This window comes from Crocodylus siamensis, chromosome 8, assembly GCF_052110815.1.
Source record: "Crocodylus siamensis isolate JL-2025a chromosome 8, ASM5211081v1, whole genome shotgun sequence".
In the NCBI taxonomy this organism is placed as follows: Eukaryota; Metazoa; Chordata; order Crocodylia; family Crocodylidae; genus Crocodylus; species Crocodylus siamensis.
The window spans coordinates 55218080-55238302 of record NC_143402.1 but is presented as its reverse complement, the minus strand read 5'-3'; the positions used below and the strand labels follow the sequence as shown (position 1 = coordinate 55238302).

General features: G+C 47.1%; 1 protein-coding gene across 14 annotated transcripts in view; it reads right to left on the bottom strand.

The window, feature by feature from the left end:
* Positions 1–20223, bottom strand: part of BRD4 (bromodomain containing 4) — a 140912-nt gene that overhangs the window by 76102 nt on the left and 44587 nt on the right. The gene's annotated exons all lie outside the window — the stretch shown is intronic.

Here is a 20223-nt window from a genome sequence, read left to right as displayed (position 1 = left end):
TGGGGAGGGGAGGCCTGGAAGTGGTAGTGAAGCCACAAGTGCTGGATGTGTGCGGCACTGGTGAAAATAAAAGCAGCAGCAGTGCGTGGCAGCACAAAGTGCTGGCGGCACCACCACATACCCCCTGGGGCCTTCCCAAGTACCCCCAAGGGTACGCATATCCCTGGTTGACAATCCCTGGCTTAGTGCAACTATGGCTTAGTGCAGTGGTTCTCAACCTTTTTTGTACCAGGATCCATTTGTAAACATCCATGGCCAGTTCTGACCCAGTGCCCCCCTCACTCCCAACCCGCTGCCCCAACCTCCCAGCATGTGGAACAAGGGGTGGGCGTGTGGGGAATGGGGTGCCCAAACAGCCCCTTGCAGGCTGGAATTATGCTGGCCTAACAGGGGAAAAATCCATGGTTTCCTAGGTTTTTCTCCTTTAAAGGAAAATCCATTTTAAAAGTTTGTTCACAATCCTTTCATATATTCTTGTGACCCACTTGTGCGTCATGACCCATGGGTTGAGCAATGCTGGTGTAGCACAACCAGAACTCCTACAAATAAGTGCTTTACTCCTAGGTAGCATTCTTTTACCAAGACAAGGACTTAGACAGCCAGAAGTTAGACTGCAACCAAGGGTCTTTTGGAAAAAATGGATCTTGTAATTAATGGCCGCTGCATAACACACAAGCACAAGGTCACAAATACTAGTTGTGTGGGCAACCAAGACTGGCATTTTCTAATTTCCAAGTACCTTACCCTCACAACCCAAATAATACTGGGCTAATAAGGATCTTTATTTAACAATTCCAGGTTTTTGAAAAAGGGATGAAAAGAAGTTTTATTATGCATCCCTGTAATAACCACTGCCTCAGAAGCCATCAGCAACCTGTAACCCTCTGAACTTTCAGCATTCTGGTACAGACAGCCACTACTGAAGATGGCAGCAGTCTTGCTCATTGGTTGGCTGTTTTACTACAAGAAGGGAGATAGGCTGTTGGTCCAGTGTTTGAGCTGAAGGAGGAGAGGAGAGAGCCAGAGCACTAACCCAAGCATGGCAGGCTTCCTTCTCAAGGTCTGCTCACCCTATTCAGCCAGGAGTGGATGGGAATCTTGCCTTTTCAGAGGCCAGGTTGAGCTGGGGGTACTCAGGGCTTGAGTTCTTGGGCTTCCCCTTTATGAAGACAGGAAGCCCTGGAGATGCCTAGCTGGAGGCATTCATAGGCACACTTGGGCTGCATTAGAGCTATAAAGGTCTGGCCCTAGGACAGCAAGGCTGGGGTGCCCTGAAACAGCACATCCCCAAAACCTGGGCTTCTCAGCTGCTCACCGTAAGAGCTGGCAGGAAGCCAGGACAGTTTCCCCTGGCAACATGCCTGTGTCACAGCAAAAATATCTGTTGAAACAGGAATTTCAACAGATCAGCATTTCCCGCCAAAACAGCTGCATCCCAAAATGCCCCTCCAGCTCTATGTCATGCTAGCTCCACCTCTACTAAGCAGCACTTTTATCTTTTAATGCATGTAGTTCAATCTCTTCCACTACCACCTGCCTCTAACACACACAAGATTGCAAAGATATCCCTCAGGTACCGAAGTAGAAATGTGGGGAACAAAAGGGAAGGAAGCGCTGCAGTTTCCTGTTGCTGTTTTCACCTTGGTACCTTCTACCCATCCCCTTAATTCCAGAAGCAGCACGTCAAGGGGTTTGTGTAGCTCAATCCAAAACCTGCTGAAATGGCAGCATCTCTAACCTGTATGCTCTGCAAACATGGAGAGACAAACAACCAACACAGAACCAGGTGCTCCAGCCCCTAGCCAAGCTCCAAGAGCCAGCCAACATGCAGGACAAGCAACCCACGTACTTTCCTAACCCCTAAATCCCAGAGGCTCCTCCACAGCACTTTCTCTACATTCCCTCCCAGTACTCAAAAGCAGCTGTGATGTACTGAATCCTACTACTTGCCACAAAGGATTATGGAGTTTGGTTTGATCACAGTAATAAACGGTAACACCCACAAGAATTCTTGCAATAAATCATGACTGCTGAGGAAAACGAAACTGAATAAAGACTGCCTTTTAATATCAGAATAAGTGCACACCAACAGACTTAATATACCAGAGATAGGTATGCAAACCATTCTGTGTACAAAGAATGTTTTCTAGGTTGTGGGTTGGCAACCCGTAGCCCACAGGCCAGATCTGGCCCACAGAGCCATATGATCCAGCCCGTGGATATAGGGCTTCTGCAGCTGGACTGATGCACCTCGGGTCAGAGGAGCTGGCACTAGGACCCAGCCATCCCTTCTGCTGCTTTCCCCAATAACTGGACAAAAAAAGCGCCCACCCTTTTTCCTACAAAAGCATGGGGGATGTATACACAGCCAGCACTTGTCCCAGTGGAAGCAAGGGAAATCAACTACTGCTAAAGCCCCCCAGTGCTGTGGAGGAAGAGGGCCAGGTGCAGCACAGGCAGATTAACACACGGGCCAGCTGGGCCCAGGCCCTCCTGCCAAACAGGGGCCCCCAGATGCCTGGGGGGGGGGGGGGGGAGCAGCCTGGCACAGACAAAACCAGTGGCCAGGCCAGGCCAGGCATGTGTGTGTGACATGGCAGGCCATGGCCATCAGCTACCGGGTGGGACGCAACCATACAAGAGTCCTGGGAGCAGTCAGAGCCACCACAAGCAGGGAGGAGAGGACCTGAGCATGGTACACGACTGGGACCTGCTGGCAGTAGAGCAGCCCCAATGCAGCCAGGTCATAGCCCATCCACGATCCCACACATTGGCCGGACACTGCTGCAGCCGGACTGAGCCATGACAGGACAAAAAGCTGACTTCGGACCACGCTGCACGCACCCACAGACAGCAGCTACACACATCCAGCATCACCCGGTTGCAGGGAAATGCTGTGCAAAGTCCTGCATGACCAGTCCCAGGCTCCAGCTCCAGCCTGGACCTGCAGGCAGGGACGGCCATGGCTTCTACCCCAGGCCTAAAGGGAAGCATGTCCTATTCCAGCCACTGTTTCTGCTGCACTGGGTGGGGATGGAGCCTGTAGTTGTGGGGCAGGGCCATTGGGGGGTGCCGGGCCCAGGCCCTCAGTGCATCTTAATCCACTTCTGAGCTGCCAACACTTTCCCTACGCCACCCTACAGTAGGCAGTTTTCCCTGCGCAGCTGCTGGGTAAAGTAATAGTGGTGGTGGTTGGGTCCTAGAACCTATTCTCTCCCCACCTTCCCATCTGCCTCTGACCTGCACTGGAGTATATCTGGCCTACAACCTGAAAAGGTTGCCAACCCCCTGTGCTAGGCCAGCCAGACATAGCGAAGGCTGACAGCTGGGTGGATGCATCCCCCATTCCTTCCCCCAGCCGATGAAAAGATTCCATTAGTTGAGGGCCACAGGAAAAGTGAAGGCGAGAGATACTGAGCAAATGATTTACGGATCTGTCAAGCCAAACCCAGGTAAGTTAAACCAGAGGTGTCAAAGACACCATTATTTGCCCCACAATGCTATCTGTGGACCTCTGACTGACCCCCTTATTCCACATACAGCATGTTCCAGACTGATCCTGCATGCTACAAGAAGCATGCACAAGTCCCAGTCCCAAGTGCTGCATGCAGGAACAGTCCTAGGTAAACTGTGCATGTGATGTGCTGCACTACACCCAGATCAGGGATCACACAGCAGATCCAGCAAGCAAGGCCAGTTCAAGGCACATGCTGCACATGGACCCAAACTGGGCCCACAGAACAGCCTCACATGCCAGATCCAGGATGCAGGGGAAGTCCAGGGCATGAGCTGCATACAGTGCACTGGATGTGGGCCTAAACTGGGCTCTTAATCTGGAGCATATGCTGCATGTGGGCCCCAGGTTAAGCCCACAGGCTACCAGGCCTGTGTGCTGGATCCAGAAGGCAGCACTGGTCCAGGTCGCAGGCTGCACAAGGTTGCCATCTGGGGCATGGACAGCATGTTTCACAGAGGCCTGGATGAGGCTGACAGGACAGCCTCATGCACTAGATCCTGCATGCAGCACCCATACTGGCCCAACCCTACAACCTGGAGGCAGTGCACAGGGCCAGTCTAGGTGCCTAATCTGGTCCATGGACCAGCCCCAGTCCTCTCGTGTGGCCTGCACAGCCTGATGAATCGACATCCCCGATTTAAAAAGTCCTGTGCGGACTAGGTCAGGTGGCAAACCTTCTCACAAACTTGGTTTGCAGATTCGGTACATGGGACTGGGGAAAAGGATCTCCCTGCAATGGTTAAGCCTTGGTTTTTGCTTGTTTGCACTGAAATAAAACCACCAATGGCAAATTTATATTTCTAGTACTGCTACTGCCTTCCTGATACCAACTGCAGCCTAAAGATAAACTGAAAAGGAGAACTTCCCAAGTGGTACTTCCAGGTTTGTCTTATTACCCTGCCCTGCACCAATAAGACAAGCCTGGAAGCATCAATTACATTAAATTAAGTGGGTAAAAAGGGTACCATGGCTTTACACAGCAGGGCAGGCTGGGAAACCTCACCAGACTACACAGGCAGAGTTAACAAGCTGCTACTCAGTCTGGTGCAAGCTCTGGTGAAGAAAGGACCGGAAGGCACAATTTGACAAGCACTAATAAAGGTTACAGAGGTCTGGATTGTGCCTGCTTTGTCTTTTTCATCTTGTGGTTAACAAACTGGGCTTGCCCTTGAATCTTTTGAATTTGTGAACTCTGAACTAGCTGTGAAATTACTTGCCTCATCTCACAGCAAGAGTTATCATGACTGCCCATCTCATTTTAAATTACAGTTGGTGCGTCTGATAAAATACCAGCATATGTTAATATGCAGAGAAGGTTAGGGGAAGAGATCTTTAACAGTCTTTAATTGGGGGGGGGGGGAGAGGAGCAGTGAAGAAATCTTTAATAGTCTTTATTTGTGCATCAAATAATGGAAAAGTGGGATTCATTCAGTTGTATGGTGCTAAAATGAACAGCAAAACTGAACCAAGTGAGATGTATAAGCTGCTGCTGCTGCGAGCCAGCCGCTGGATCATAAAGCTATGTTGGTCAGAAGGAAAGGTGCCATTACGTTTGCATGCAAGAAAATGTTGCATCAGAGTACAGTGAAATAATGGATTTATTTCTTATTAAATACTGTGGTAGCCGCCAAAGGGTGAAAGGTAACATGTCTGCTACTAGTTGTGGGCTTCACTTAGGCAAGAGAAGAATCCAGGGCTCCAAAATGAGCTGAAAACAGGACACCTAAGAAAGAAAGAAGCTGAACTATACAGCTATCAAGTGGCTGCAAGACAAGCCACTTCAGTTTCTATTTTTCAGGTAGCTGCTAGATAAAAAACAAACACACCCTTACATATTGGGGGAAAACCACTGTGTACAGAATGAGCAGCTATGAGCTCAAGTTTAATTCTGGGTACAGCTGCATGTTAAGTAATGAAGGTTGGAGACATTACTCATCTATTGTTCAAGTTTATAAATCAGAAAAAATTAAAACCTATCCCAGACACCCAAGAGCTTTCTACGAGTGAAAAATAGTGATGTATAGGAGCCTCTTATTAACAATTCCGGCAAAGAGCAGGAAAGGCCGGACAAATTTCTCACTTTGGGAATAAATCACACTAGTGGATGCAGCCAAATCGCTGCTCTTACCGAATTATGGAATTCCCCTGAGCCTGCCCCTTCTGGGAGAAGTAGGTCTAAACCAAAATGCTTGGATTTCTCACTATTTACACCTGGTCTTCCAGAACACAGGCACAAACCTCTCCACTAGTATTAAGTCAATTTAATTTGGCTTTAGATTCAACAAACAATAACTGCAGGGGTAGACAGGGTAACTACTTGAAGTATGGTTCTTCTGCTCCCCCATATCCACTACCTGGCACAGCTTGACACCACCACCTCAGGTCTCCTGTGTGAAGCAAGTTTCATTTCCTTGTTGCTGCCAAGTGATTCCTTAACAACATGCCCCAATGGTGGTGGTCTGTCACTTATCTTTAGCGCAGCACCTGCATAAAGCACTAGGAGCTTAATAGTTATACCACAGCGATCTTCTCCAAGGACTAACAACAGGGCTTTCATCAGAGTGACAAGGGGGCATCTTCACAGATCCAAATATAGCCGAACTTAAACCCAGAGCATACATCAGCCCTTCAAATCCAGTCTCAACTTTTGCAGGCTTAGTGTTAGCCAGGGCATATAAAACCTGGTTAACTCAAAATGAGCAAACATATGTACCGTAGTGACAACACTGCCACAGCATTTAAGACTCATTTTGTTACCAAAATGAGATGAGCGAGAATTCAAGTTTCAACTTAGCAGTGTTATTCATTCCTGAATTTGGTACTGCTGTAAAGGGATGCATGTGTATGTGGTCACATACAGCATCAGAAACTACTGCAGGCTTCTGCCTTATTTTTGTGATTTTATACTTTCAGTAGGCACACGGTCTTTCTACATAACGTAGAAAGCTTTGAACACAACTATGAAGAATCTCACAGCGATAGGTTTGTACAAAGACTTAACACACAATAGGAGCAGGCAGTTTCGTACTGGCTGTGCCATGTTGTGGGTAAAGAAAACAAGATTTTCACCTAGTTGTGCAGTTCCACAGCTGCTTTCTGCAGTGTTTGTTCACTGCTACACAGTTAAATTACATAAGAACAGACAGATCCTCAGAAGCCAACCTGTCTATATTTGTAATTACTGTCGCATGGATACCTACCAATTTTGAGGTTCAAAGAATTTTAATTGCATCTGAAAATAACTGAATTAAACATGCCTGCAATTTGCAGATACCAGAAGGGATGTCAGGCCTGGTGAAGCTTCAGCTGAAAAATTCACCTGGCATTTATTAGGATAGTATCAGAGCACAATTACAAATCATCACTGGTTGTACCATTCTTGTGTGGCACGACAATTCCACAAATGTGACGTATACACAAACATTTATCTTTATTTTAGAGGGGGAAAAAACCCAAAACTAGAGCAGTAATATCACTGAAGACTGAAATGCTTAGTAAATCTGAACAATACTTAAAAATGGGGAGGATTTTTGGGGGGGGAGAGGGGGGGGATGCACATGTGCAAAAAGGAAAAGTTACTTTCCAATAAACAGAAGAAGGCTTTAGAGAGAGATTCTAATGAGTTGTTACACCCATTCACAGGAGTGGTGAAACTGCCTTCTCAGACCATATAGCCGAGACAGAAACAAGTTATTTTGACAGGCACAGGTCTGTGGCAGAGCTAAGACTAGAACTCTGAACTCCCATGTATAGGACCACACTTCCTATTACTGGCAAAAACCTTTAAAATATTTAACCTTATGTAGCTACAGGGATGTTTAAAGACCCAGCAATAAGCATCAAATTGTAGGTCTATTTAAGTATTTATCCATCTTTCTCTCGTGGAAAAAATCTGTGTCAACTACACACATCTAATCTTTACCGCAGGTCTAAACCCACCCATAGCTTGTCTGTTCAGATGTAGCTTCCACAACTGTCTGGGCATCTGCTTGTAACAAAAAGACAGTAAAACAGGGTTTGCAGTGAACTGCTGCTTCAACTGCACTGCAAGAATCCTTAAGGTAAGCTACATGATAAATGTCAAAGCTTTAAGATCCAAGGCCACAGAACTGAAGAAAGCTTTGTCATTTTGTACAGTATAATTTAGTAACATTTGGCATTAGTGTGGTACTCATGGACTTTTTTGTTCCAGACCAGGGTTGTCCAACCATAGTCTGTAGACCCCTGCCATCTGGCCCCCGCTGCTGCCCCTGGGTCTGATCAGACCCACACAAGGCATGCCCGTGGCACAGGGCAGTCCACAGGCTGGATCCAATCTATGGAGTCCCTCCCCTTTCCCCAGCATGCCCATGTAGCAGCTGGAACACAGCTTGTGCAATGAGGCACCCACTCTACAATGCTACACAAGGCACTTAATTCCAGGCACTCTGGGACCCATGCTACATGTAATGCTTATAGGCAGTGTGTGTAGCATAGGTCCCAGAGCTGCTAGGGCAGTCACTGTGTGCAGCGCAGCTGATGATCCAGCTAGCCTGTACTGTACACAGCACCTGTTCTGGCTCCTCCAGGATCTGCAGTGCAGATTCCAGAGCAGCTGGAGCATCTACTGGATCATGCATGCTGGGAGAAGCGGGGAGGAGATCCATGGACCCCGATGTGGTCTGCAGACTGGCCCCACATCACTCGTCCAGCCCACGGGGCCAGATGAGTTTGAAGCCCCTATTCTAGACAAATCAGCAGTCTCAGCAAGTCTCTTGAACAAGATTTAAAAGCCTCTTGCCCCTTGTGATTATTAAACATCCAGTAGCACCTTTGGTAAGAACCTGGATGTTTAATGCAATGCCCAAATTTCAAGTTGGGTCAGTGGCACAAATTTGTACACAATCTGTTAATGTAAATCACTGTTACTACATAACACAGTTGCTCCAACATACTGACATCAAGAAATTTAAAGATATGTACATATTTAACAGCTGGAAATAAGGGTTACTTTCTACAAGTCACCAGCAAGTCTTCCTTGGACAAATATTCAAGAATCCTCAGCTTAGGTCAGCAGTAGCCATCTAAATTGGCGTGGCAGTTTCAACTGCAAGTAACACTTTTCATCTGTTGCCCTTCACTTGCATAGCCTTCCTGGGTGCCATTTAAAACAGTTATCATACACCAAAGAGGATTCATTTGCAATCTTTGGCTATAAACACAAAGTTTAATAAGTTCCAGCTACTAATATTTCATTTGCCCCAATTTCTTGATAATTCCTTTCAAGAGAAATGGGGTGAGCTTCATGTAAAATTATACAAAAATAATTCGTACACCACTAAACCTGCACTGGATACACGTCCATTAGTTAAGCCAGTATCAGCACAATTTCACCTCAGAAGTACAAGCCCTCAAATAAAACACTACTACTAGCTCATTCAAATTCACAGCAGACCTTCCCCATTTTCATTACGCAATCCATGTCAGTGAGGAAGCACAAATAGGATTACTTTTCTATCTGACCAATTTAGGCAGCTGGTGAGAACAGCATTTGTGCCACCAGCCAGACTGCATTGTCTGGAACAAATCCAATAGTCACACACTGTTATTAGAATCCTTAATTCTTGCTCCTGTGGCTGTGGAAGCTGCCCTCTACAGTTACCTGCATACTTTTTCCTCTCAAATGAACCATACTGATAGATCTGGTACATGGCTGTTACTGCTCACCAGTTTAAAAAGTCCTGTTGCCCCACAAGATGCAGACTGCTCCATGCTCATGGTACAAACTCCTAAAACTTCAGAAATTAAAACATGAGAAAGTCCTAGGGTCCTAATCTTAAGTGCCTGAAATGGGGCTTCCCCTCTTCTTCCTAAAGAGGACTATCCATATCAGAAGACCTCATTGCTAAATGAAACAGAGAAGACACTTACCAGTAATTCAAGTTTAATGTGCAATGTTCATATGCACTTTCCACTATTGGTATGTGCACCTTAAGGACTCCAAGTCAGATTTTCAAGATAACCTCCCCTCACCCCCCATGTATTCTGCTCGAAGAAATTGCTCACTGCCAGACTGTCATCTAGGAAAGGGTAGGAACTCCAATGCCTTTTCTCCTGAAGTGGTTGGAAGTCCTCAAGACTTTCTAGAAACTGACCCAGGAGAGCTGAATTTGTAAAGGTCTTACCTACCATAAAGCAGACATATTTTCAGTGGCAATATGTAACAGGTGTGCTACATAAGTGTCCTGAAAACGGAGATGTAAGCCAGTGCCTTGGTCCCAGGGATAGGATTATCATGGCTAGAATTAACATCTTGAAAGTGTGCTTGTAAATGAAGGAGTCAAGCTTCCTTAAACCCAAGACTAAATGCCATTCTCCTTTTCATTTTGGGATCAAGCAGCAACTGCCACAAAACCCCTTTCCTGTGCATTACAGAGGTATTTCTGTGGACAATAATGCTATAATAGAAGTAACCTCCTCCCAAAGCAACTCTGAGAAGGGCCCCTTTAAAAAGTGCTGGAAAAATACATTAGGATTAGACAGCATGTTAAGCTAGACTGTTTAGCCAACAATGTCAATGTCTAAGATCCACTGGGGTTGTCACACTGCAGACCCATGCAGACCAGAAGCAGGCCATGCGGTTGCCAAAGGGAAAGGAAGGAAGTGATAAAGGCTCAAGAAGCTGAATACATCAAAAGCTCCTTGCTTCGAAAAAACTTGGTGAGTTAGGGGCTACAGGAGAAGAGTTCTTTTGAAAGCTAACACTTGGAAAAACAGAACACTAGAAAGAGGCTGTGATAGTCCCTGGACTGAAACATGGCTGCCGTTTATGATCCCTCTTCAGGACAGAGCTGTAAAACTTGAAGATCCCAAAAAGCAATCTACAGTCCTGGCTTCATAAGTATACATGTAGTGTTTCATCCAATTTTGAAAGGGAAAAACTTTTCAGTTCTAAGGGAAGGTTCGGTTCTCCACAACATATTGCAACTCCCTAGTAAATGCAGAAAACTGAAGCCAGGACAAGCATCTCATGAACACAACAGCGGCAATGGTCAAAAGATGCATCATCAGCTGTGCTCAGGCTAGCCTGAAGCAAGACTGTAAGAGATTCTCTCATAAACATACAGATTTTCATATCATACCAGATAAATAAAGTCTGCTAGCTTGCAGCTCAGAGCACAACTTTTTTCCCCCCAAAGAATCCATTTCTGGCTCTGTGTAGGCATGTAGAGCAACTCTGCTTTTTGCTTTAGTCTGGCAGCTGCAAAAGAAGAAAATGAAGGTTGAATACAGACTCTACATGCCTAGAAGAGACCTGACAGTTTTGAATCAACTGCACAGAAGCCTAATCAAGGTAACAGGAACCAACCATACAATTCTTTAAACAAACAAACAAACCCCCCAAATACACACACACACCCCTGACAGAGAGGACTATTCATACTGGGGTGCAAATTACTGGAATATACAAGCCTGCATGTAGGCTCTCTAACTTTCCTAAGTATTTCCAGGATTTAATTACCCTGAATATGCCTCTGTCTGTGGTGCTGCAAGAAGGACAACTACTTCCTCAGAGATGAAGACTACAGCAGGCTCTCATCCAAGAGATCATATTCAGATTCCTCACTTTCCAGAGAAGCAAGAACCAGAGGGTGAGCCTGTTATACTGGAGGTAAATGGGATCTTAAGTGGCACAGAATCTCCCCAGTCACTCTGACGTGGAAGGACTACACCAAAAATGTCTGCAATAAAAAGCAGGAAGAGACCCAAAGACACCTGAGCTAGAAATGAGACAGGAGACAGCAACAAAGAGGTCCAGGACTTCTATCCAGGAAGGGTTTCATAGCCCCTGTAAGCAAAGGAGAAAGTGTAGCCAAAGCCATGGTCACTGCCAAATGAAAAGTGAAAAGGCATTCCAACTTGAAACCCAGGTCATTCACCTGAATGGAGTTAGAACTGGTGGGCACATTATATCAGCGACTGGTGTCAGCACAGCAAGGGAAAGCAGCAGACTAAAGTCCCAGCTGGATCACTAAGTTACTCAGACCCAAAGATACCAGTATAGAATCATAAAATCAATGAGTCGGAAGGGACCTAGACAGATCATTGAGTCTGACCCCCTGCCATGGGCAGGAAGGAGCACTGGGGGTGGCAGGGGTCATAAGGCCCCAGCCAGGTGCTTATCCAGTCTCCTCTTGAAGATCTCCAGGGAAGGTGAGAGCACCACCTCTCTGGGAAGCCTATTTCAGGCTCTGGCCACCCTTACAGTGAAGTAGTTCTTCCTAATATCTAACCTAAACCTATCCTCCCTCAGCTTGTGGCCATTGTTCCTGGTGACTTCAAGGGGGGCCCTGGTGAACAGACTTTCCCTGAGTCCCTGCTGCTGGCCCCTGATAATGTTGTAGGCAGCCACAAGATCCCCCCTCAGTCTCCTCTTGTGGGGACTGAAGAGATTCAGGTCCCTCAGCCTCTCCTCATACGGATGGCCACGGAGGCCCTCAACCATATGAGTGGCCTCCTCTGGACCCTCTCCAGGTTCTCCACGTCCTTCTTGAAGTGCAGCACCCAGAACTAGACACAGTACTCCAGCTGTGGCCTGACCAGCGCCACATAGAGAGGGAGCAAGACCTCTCTGGACCCATTAGTGATGCCCCTGTTGATGCATGACAGGGTGCGGTTGGCTCTACCTATTGCTTCGTCGCATTGGCGACTCATATTCATCTCTGCCTCAGCGCTGCTGAGACGGTCAGCCCCTAACCTATAACCATAATGCTGGTTCCCTCTCCCCAGGTGCAGCACCCTGCACTTGTCCTTGCTGATCCGCCCACTTCTCTAACCTATCCAGGTCTGCCTGGATGCAGTCCCTGTCTGCCGGTGTATTCACTTTACCCCACAGCTTGGTGTCATCAGCAAACTTGAACAGGCTGCTCTCCACACCCTCGTCCAGGTCACTAATGAAGATATTGAACAGCACCGGCCCAAGGACCGAGCCCTGGGGGACTCTGCTGCCCACACCCTCCCAGGTCGACATCAACCCGTCCACCACCACCCTCTGGGCGCGCCCCTGGAGCCAGTTTGCCACCCATGTGACTGTGCATTCGTTAATGCTGCAGTCCCTCAGCTTGCCCACCAGAATTGAGTGGGACACTGTGTCGAAGGCCTTCTGGAAGTCCAAGAAGATGACATCGACTTCCTCCTTCACGTCTAAGCTCTTTGTTACCTGGTCATAGAAAGAGACCAGGTTAGTCAGGCAGGATCAGCCTGGCACAAACCTATGTTGGTTACCCCTCAACATCACTTCTCCTGCAGGGCTCTCACAAATGTGACCCTTGATAATTTTTTCCAAAGACCTTCCCAGGATAGAAGTGAGGCTGACTGGCCTGTAGTTGCCAGGCTCTTCCTTCCACTCCTTCTTGAAAATAGGGACCACAGTGGCCCTTTTCCAGTCCTCAGGAGCTTGGCCCGAGCACCAGGGGTCCTCGAACAGCCGTGCCAATGAATCCGCGATGACACCAGCCAATTCCCTCAGCACCTGTGGATGAAGGTCATCCAGGCCTGCCGACTTGGACACATCTAAGCCCTCCAGGTAATCCTTAACTAGGTCTCAACCAACAGTCAGGGGACTCACATCCTTCCTCGGCCTCTCTACGCTATCACCCAAGAGCACCCCATTCTCAGCAGACAGGAACACGGAGCTAAGGATGTGAAGGCTAAGGATGTGGTAGTCATGGGGGACCTGAACTTCCCGGACATCTGCTGGAAAGAGCAGGCAGCCAGGTCAGATCATTCACGTAGGTTCTTAGAGTGCAGGACCTCCATCTAACCCAGGAGGTGCACAGCCCCACCAGGGAAGATGCCTTGTTGGACCTAGTGCTGGCCACGGGTGATGACCTGGTGAGAGGGCTGCGGGTGCTCGACCACCTGGGCGACAGCGATCATCGCCTGCTGGAATGCACCATCCAGCGCAAGGTGGCAAAGGCAGGCAGTAAGGCAGTGGCCCTAGATTTTAAGAGGGCAAACTTCAACAAGCTAAGGAGGATAGCTGGAGAAGTGCTGAGATCCCAGAGGGGAGGGGAGCCAGGTGTCCAAGGTGAGCGGTCGCTCCTTAAGGAGACGATCCTCCATGCCCAAAGGAAGGTAATCCCGACAAGGATCAAAGGGAACAGGAGAGAACACAAGCCTCCATGGCTCACCAAAAGCATCTGGGAATGTCTCCTTGCTAAAAAGGAGGCTTACACCCAAGGGAAAGAAGGGGTCATCTCCAGGGAGGACTATTCTGCAGTTGCTCAGGGATGTAAGGGGGTAGTTAGGAAGGCCAAGGCAGACATGGAACTGGGACTAGCTTCCCAGACTAAGGAGAATAAGTCCTTTTTTAAATACATAGGAGGTAAAAAGAAGGTCCCAGGTAATGTGGGGCCCTTGCAGGACGTGTTGGGAAACTTGGTTATTACACCAAACGACAAAGCTAACATGTTTAACGATTTCTTTGCCTCCATCTTCCTAAGTAGGGACCAGGACAGCCACCTCCCTGCTGGGCCCACCTCCGGCCCCGGGGGAGGCACACCTAGGCCAAGGGTTAGCGAGGATTTAGTTAGGAAGCTTCTCGAGGGGCTGGACGTTTTCAAGTCAGCCAGTCCGGATGATCTCCACCTTAGAGTTCTAAAGGAACTGGCCCAGGTCATTGCAAGTCCCCTGGCATGGCTTTATGAGCACTCGTGGTGCTCTGGAGAGGTACCGGAGGACTGGAAAAGGGCCAATGTGGTTCCCAACTTCAAAAAAGGGAGGAGGGATGACCCAGGAAACTATAGGCCAGTTAGTCTCACCTCGATCCTAGGCAAGCTGTTCGAGAAAATTATTCTGGCACACATCCACGAGGGGCCAGCAGGGGATTGCATGCTTAGGGGCAACCAGCACGAGTTCATCAGTGGCAGGTCCTGTCAGACCAACCTGAGGGCCTTTTACGATCAGATCACCAGATCATTAGATGCAGGGGTAGCAGCAGACAGTCTTCCTGGACTTCCGGAAGGCTTTTGACACTGTCTCTCACCCCGTTCTCATTAAGAAACTGGAGGGCTGTGGCGTAGACACCCACACAGTCAAATGGGTCGCCAACTGGCTGGAGGGCCGCACCCAGAGGGTGGTAGTGGATGGGTCCTTCTCAACCTGGAAGGACGTGGGCAGTGGGGTTCCGCAGGGCTCGGTCCTTGGGCCTGCACTGTTCAACATCTTCATCAGTGATTTGGATGAGGGGGTAAAAAGCACCCTGTTCAAATTTGCTGATGACACCAAGATGTGGGGGGGACGTGGGCACACTAGAAGGAAGCAACAAGCTACAATCAGACCTAGACAGGTTACAGGGGTGGGCAGATGAGAATAGGATGGGTTTCAACACAGACAAGTGCAAGGTGATGCACCTGGGGGGGCACAACCGGCACCATACCTACAGGTTGGGGAACTCCCCTCTTGTCAGCACAGAGGCGGAAAGCGATCTTGGAGTCATCATTGACTCCAAGATGAACATGGGCCGGCAGTGTGGGGAGGCAGTTAGGAAGGACAGCCGTACCCTGTCATGCATCCACAGATGCGTTTCAAGCAGGTCAAAAGAGGTGATCCTCCCCCTCTATGCGGCACTGGTCAGGGTGCCGCACTTCAAGAGGGATGTGGACAGCATCAAGAGGGTCCAGAGGAGGGCCACTCACATGATCAGGGGACAGCAGGGCAGGCCCTATGAGGAGAGGCTACAGGACCTGAACCTGTTCAGCCTCCAAAAGAGAAGGCTGAGGGGGGATCTTGTGGCCTGTTATAAACTAGTCAGGGGGGATCAGCAGGCATTGGGGGAGTCACTGTTCCCCCGAGCACTGCCAGGAGTGACCAGGAATAACGGTCACAAGCTGGCAGAGGGTAGGATTAGGTTAGACATCAGGAGGCGCTATTTCACAGTCAGGGCAGCTAGGGCCTGGAACCAACTTCCAAGGGATGTGGTGCAGGCTCCTACCCTGGGGGTTTTTAAGAGGAGGTTAGATGAACACCTTGCTGGGGTCGTTTGACCCCAGTACTCTTTCCTGCCATGGCAGGGGGTCGGACTAGATGATCTGCTCAGGTCCCTTCCGACCCTAGAAACTATGAAACTATGGAGCCAAAGAACTTGTTGAAGAGTTCTGCCTTCTCTCGCGCATCCGTCACCAACTGCCCTGCCCTGCCCTGCCTCGTAGGGGTCCAATGTTACCCCGAGACTTCTTCTTGCTACCTATATACTTGAAAAAGGACTTTTTGTTATCCTTCATCCCAGAAGCTAATCTAAGCTCTAGTGCTGCTTTAGCCTTCCTTACCAAATCCCTACACGCTCAGGTCAGGGAGGTGTACTCCTCGATTGTCCCTGCCCCCTGCTTCCACTGCCAGTATGATTTTTCTTTGCTGTCAAGCCAGCCTGGATATCTGTGCTCAACCATGAAGGTTTCTTGGACCCTTTTCCCACCTTCCTGCACAGAGTAATTGCACCCTGCTGTGCCCCAAGGATAGCCTCCTTGAGGAAGGACCACCTTTCCTGGACCCCCATACTAGCTACACCCTGGGCTCCAAGTGCCTCCCTGACGACTGCCCTGAGCACATTGAAGTTGGCTTTCCTAAAGTCAAGCATTTGCACTGTGCTAGTTACCCTCCCCACCTTTCTCTGAATAGCAAACCAGATCATTTCATGATCCCTGTCCCCTAGTCTCCCTTGTACTAGCACCTCCCCCACCAGGTTGTCCCCAGAGGCTAACACCAGATCCAGTATGGCATTTTCCCTAGTGGGGACGAGTACCTCCTGCACAAGGTGTAGGTCCTGTATGCACGTCAGGAACCTCCATAAGTGGCTAGACCTGGCAGATGAGATGAGAAGCCTCCTTCTACCCTAGGTCTACTATCTCTCGAAGTAGCCAATGCCAAAGTAGCAAATCCATGAAGAGAAGATGATAGCAGAGGCAAAAAAGAGTCCCTCTGGAGCTTATATTGGTGCTGCTTTGGTATCACAGAGATAGCCTCTCTAGAGAGGTACTAGAAAGGCTCTGCACCCTACAATAAGAAGCCTATTTCCATGAATTTACCTGGAGTCTGACCTAAACCAAAAACCATTACTGAACCACTGTTGTGTGTCCCAGCCCAGCCGGGAAGAGCCCAGCACAGCCCCCAGCCCCAGTCCAGTGGCAGCCCGCCCCGTGCACAGATGTGGGGGCACATGTCCCCAATGCCCTCCCAGGGTACATGCAGCAGTGGGAGGGCTCCCCCCACCTCAAAAATGACCCACTTGCAGCTGTCCTACACCCCAGCTGGGCAGCGCCTGCCAATCCCACTCCCACCCTCATCACGAGGGCCTTGTTCTGCCCCCTCACACACATACCTCTTCCTTCTCCCCACCCCTTCCCCACACCAAACTTACCAGCCCAACGCTGGTTTCCACGTTGCCCTGCTGCACATCAAAATCAGATTGGTATCGACCAATACAGTGCCTTTAAAAAATAAAAATAAAGTTGGCCATCGGTATCGGCCAAAAAAAAAAAAAAAAAAAAAAATCTATTGGTGCACCCCAGCCAGAGACCAAAAGCTAGAAAGAATAATTTTCAAGGAGAATCCTAAAACAAGCAAGCAGGAAAACCAGAAAGGAGAAACAAATGAAGGGCCAGGAAATTAACACCTTTTCTGACCTTGGCAGAAGGTGCACAGAGAACTGCTAAGGCTGCCCGCCCCCCCCGCAAAAAAAAGTCTCTGGGTTCCTTCTTGTATATAAAACATCAGTCTGCAACATCTTGGCAACACACCCACATACCCTTGTTACAGCCCAACTGCACAAGTAACAAAAGCCATGGATGCCACTTCTTTAGTGAAATGATCATGTTTACTGTATTCTGGATGGCTGGAATGCACTGAAGACAACAGATCTTAATATAATCAGCAGCAGCTTGAACAGGATCTACAATGCCCAAAGACACCCAAACAAGCAGTAAGGTTTACCCTGGTAACAATGTACCACTCAGCAAAGTTCATCTTCTCCAACTGGCTTAGAATGGAGGAGAGTTCTGTGCATGCTGATGACTCAGAACTATTCTGCACACGTAGTTTTGAGATGGAGGCATTTTCTGTAACCTCATGATCCTGGAAAAGTTTTACCACCAGTATGCAGTTGGTCCAGGGGGAAAAAAAAAAAAAAAAGATATCACCCACAAATATCCTTGTCCATCATCAAGGACATCTATAGCTCAATAGGTAGAAGTGCTTCCTCAATGTTTCATTTGTACAGTCACCACATGTGTCAAGATACACTGTTCTCTAATGGCACAGCCACCTCTCCCATTGGGGCATTCAACTGAATAGGACACCAGCACTCTCAGGGTACAAAGAAACAATGAAGAAAAAAAATTGCTCCTTGAATAAATCTACAGGGAGGACGATTCCATGTGCCAAACCTCAACACTGGCCCTGGTACACACTCCTGCTGAATACTGCTTTTGTGGGGGGCAGCTGCACACACGAGAAGAGTGGATGCTCAAACAACAATAAACAGTGTATGCTCACAGGCTGCCTTTGTACAACCCTTCTTGGCTACTAACTAGTTCTTGCTGGGGCCCTTCCTGTAGGCCCTAATATGCTTAATGGAAATATGGTTTATACAGTATTTGCATGCATACACTTGACCAATGATTGGTTAAGGGAACAAGCAAAGGAAATTAGCAACAAGAGAATGACAGGTGGGAATAATTTTAGAAAGTGCAGGTGAAGTCCAAAGTAGAGTAAAGGTGATTTAAAGTACATTTAGTTGTTTTATGCCAATTAAATCTGGTTTACAACAAAGTATAGCTTAAATAAGGGACAAAAATAAACAGATGAATATTTAGAGTAGAACCTATTAGAGAACTTTAAAAAAAAATGTGGCTTTATTTAGTAAGTTCACCTAAGAATCTTTGTTCTTCAGCCTTGAAGTATGGTTTTTGCTAAACAGCCCATGTACCAATGAAGCAAGGAGAAGTGCTTTTTTAAAACTTAAATTTTAAACCTTGCTCTTTTTCTTAACTGGCTTGTCCCTCCCCCCCCCCCACACTGAAAGGCTTTCCAAGACTTAAAGTCTTTAAGTTCAAGATTAATGTGTCTCAAATGTTATCAAAATTGTTATTGCTTTAGAACAATGCACATTTTACAGATTATAATCATTTGCTCCCTGTGCCTTACTTGTACTGTTTGGTCAATTATATCTTATCTGCAATTCATTACATAATTTGCTATTAGCCTTTATTTACATTTATGCTGGTATTTAATTTTGTGGGACTGGTTCTTCAAATCTTTCTGTGTTCCCCAAATACAAGGGGGAGTGTTGACCCCCAAAAGTAAGTTGAGAAGCCTTTATTAGACAGGCAGATTTTATATCATTGTTCAGGAGACAAGTTAAATTCTCCCCATGCCTAAAGTTCCAACCACCATCTGTACAGAAGAGAGATCTGTCTTTTTACACCTAACAGCAGGCAGACACCAATGGTACACTAGCAGATGACAGGAGGAACACCTACCTAAACTGCATTACCTGGGTACAAGTGCCTGCAATACATGCACACCTACAGTAGTATGTTCATATATACAAGCATCTGAAGGAGAAACTATTTTATTCCAATTGCCCTAAATTGTTCCTTGTTATTCTCCCAAGGTGACCATATTTGTACCTTTCATTTATTTCTAGGCTTATTTTACCTAAGCCCCATAAAAGAATAACTTTATTCAGGAATTTGAAGGACTTCATAAGTACGTAAGCAACCCTAATTCATTCTGCAGTAGACCAGATCCAAGTTCTGTGGCATTATTAAAAGGTGAGCAGTAAAAAAAGACCAAGTTGTGGTCATTATTTTGCTTCTTTAGGGGCATTTCCCCCTCAAAACAGCTTAATTTCCCCCCAGTAGTTGCAGGATAAAACAAAACTTCCCCATATTGAAGAGAACAGACATGGGGAATCTCAGCCTGTACTCAGAAGGACAGTGTGGATGCTTTTTATGAAAACAGTTCTCCCTAATGATTGAGAGGTAAAGCTTTAATTTTAGTTTTAAACAGCTTGAAATTTAAATCACATCCTCCGTCAAAGATTCAGGTTCTCAAGGCTGCCTTTCAGCAACAGGGAAGTAGAAGGTCTTTTATAAAATAAAAGCTGCTGATTTAAAGTAACTTTTTTTTAAAGCTGTATACACCTTTCAGGCTCACACACTGAGCTTGATACCATTTATTTGTAGTGCTATAACACAAAGGAGCTCACCCATATCAGGTCTCGATTATGCTAAGGACCAAATAAAAAACTTTAAAAAAGAGTTCCTGCAAAGAGCTTGCAAGTTCAGTAATAATTATAATTTTCCCTATCATAAGCAAGTGGCTAAACAAGTCTTTAAATCATTGTAAAAAGGTCAGCAATACAATACTGTCTCTTGTTTTAACATTTAATTAAACCAGTTCTGACCATCTCTAACATACTTCCACTGACACTTATATTTACTGTAGGTCATTATATGGGTCAGTACTGTTCTATAAGCAACTAGCAAGGGAAATCTACATTTAGCAGTCCAAGAAAAGAAGTGCAACTCAGATGGAGGAGTCATTCAAGGGAGGAGTAGGAGAGAGCCTAGCTATGACCTCCAACACAAATCACAAAGAAATGGGATTGGGAAGAGGGGCAGAAGGAAAAAGAGATCCTTCTCCATGGGGCGGGGTTTGAATGTCCA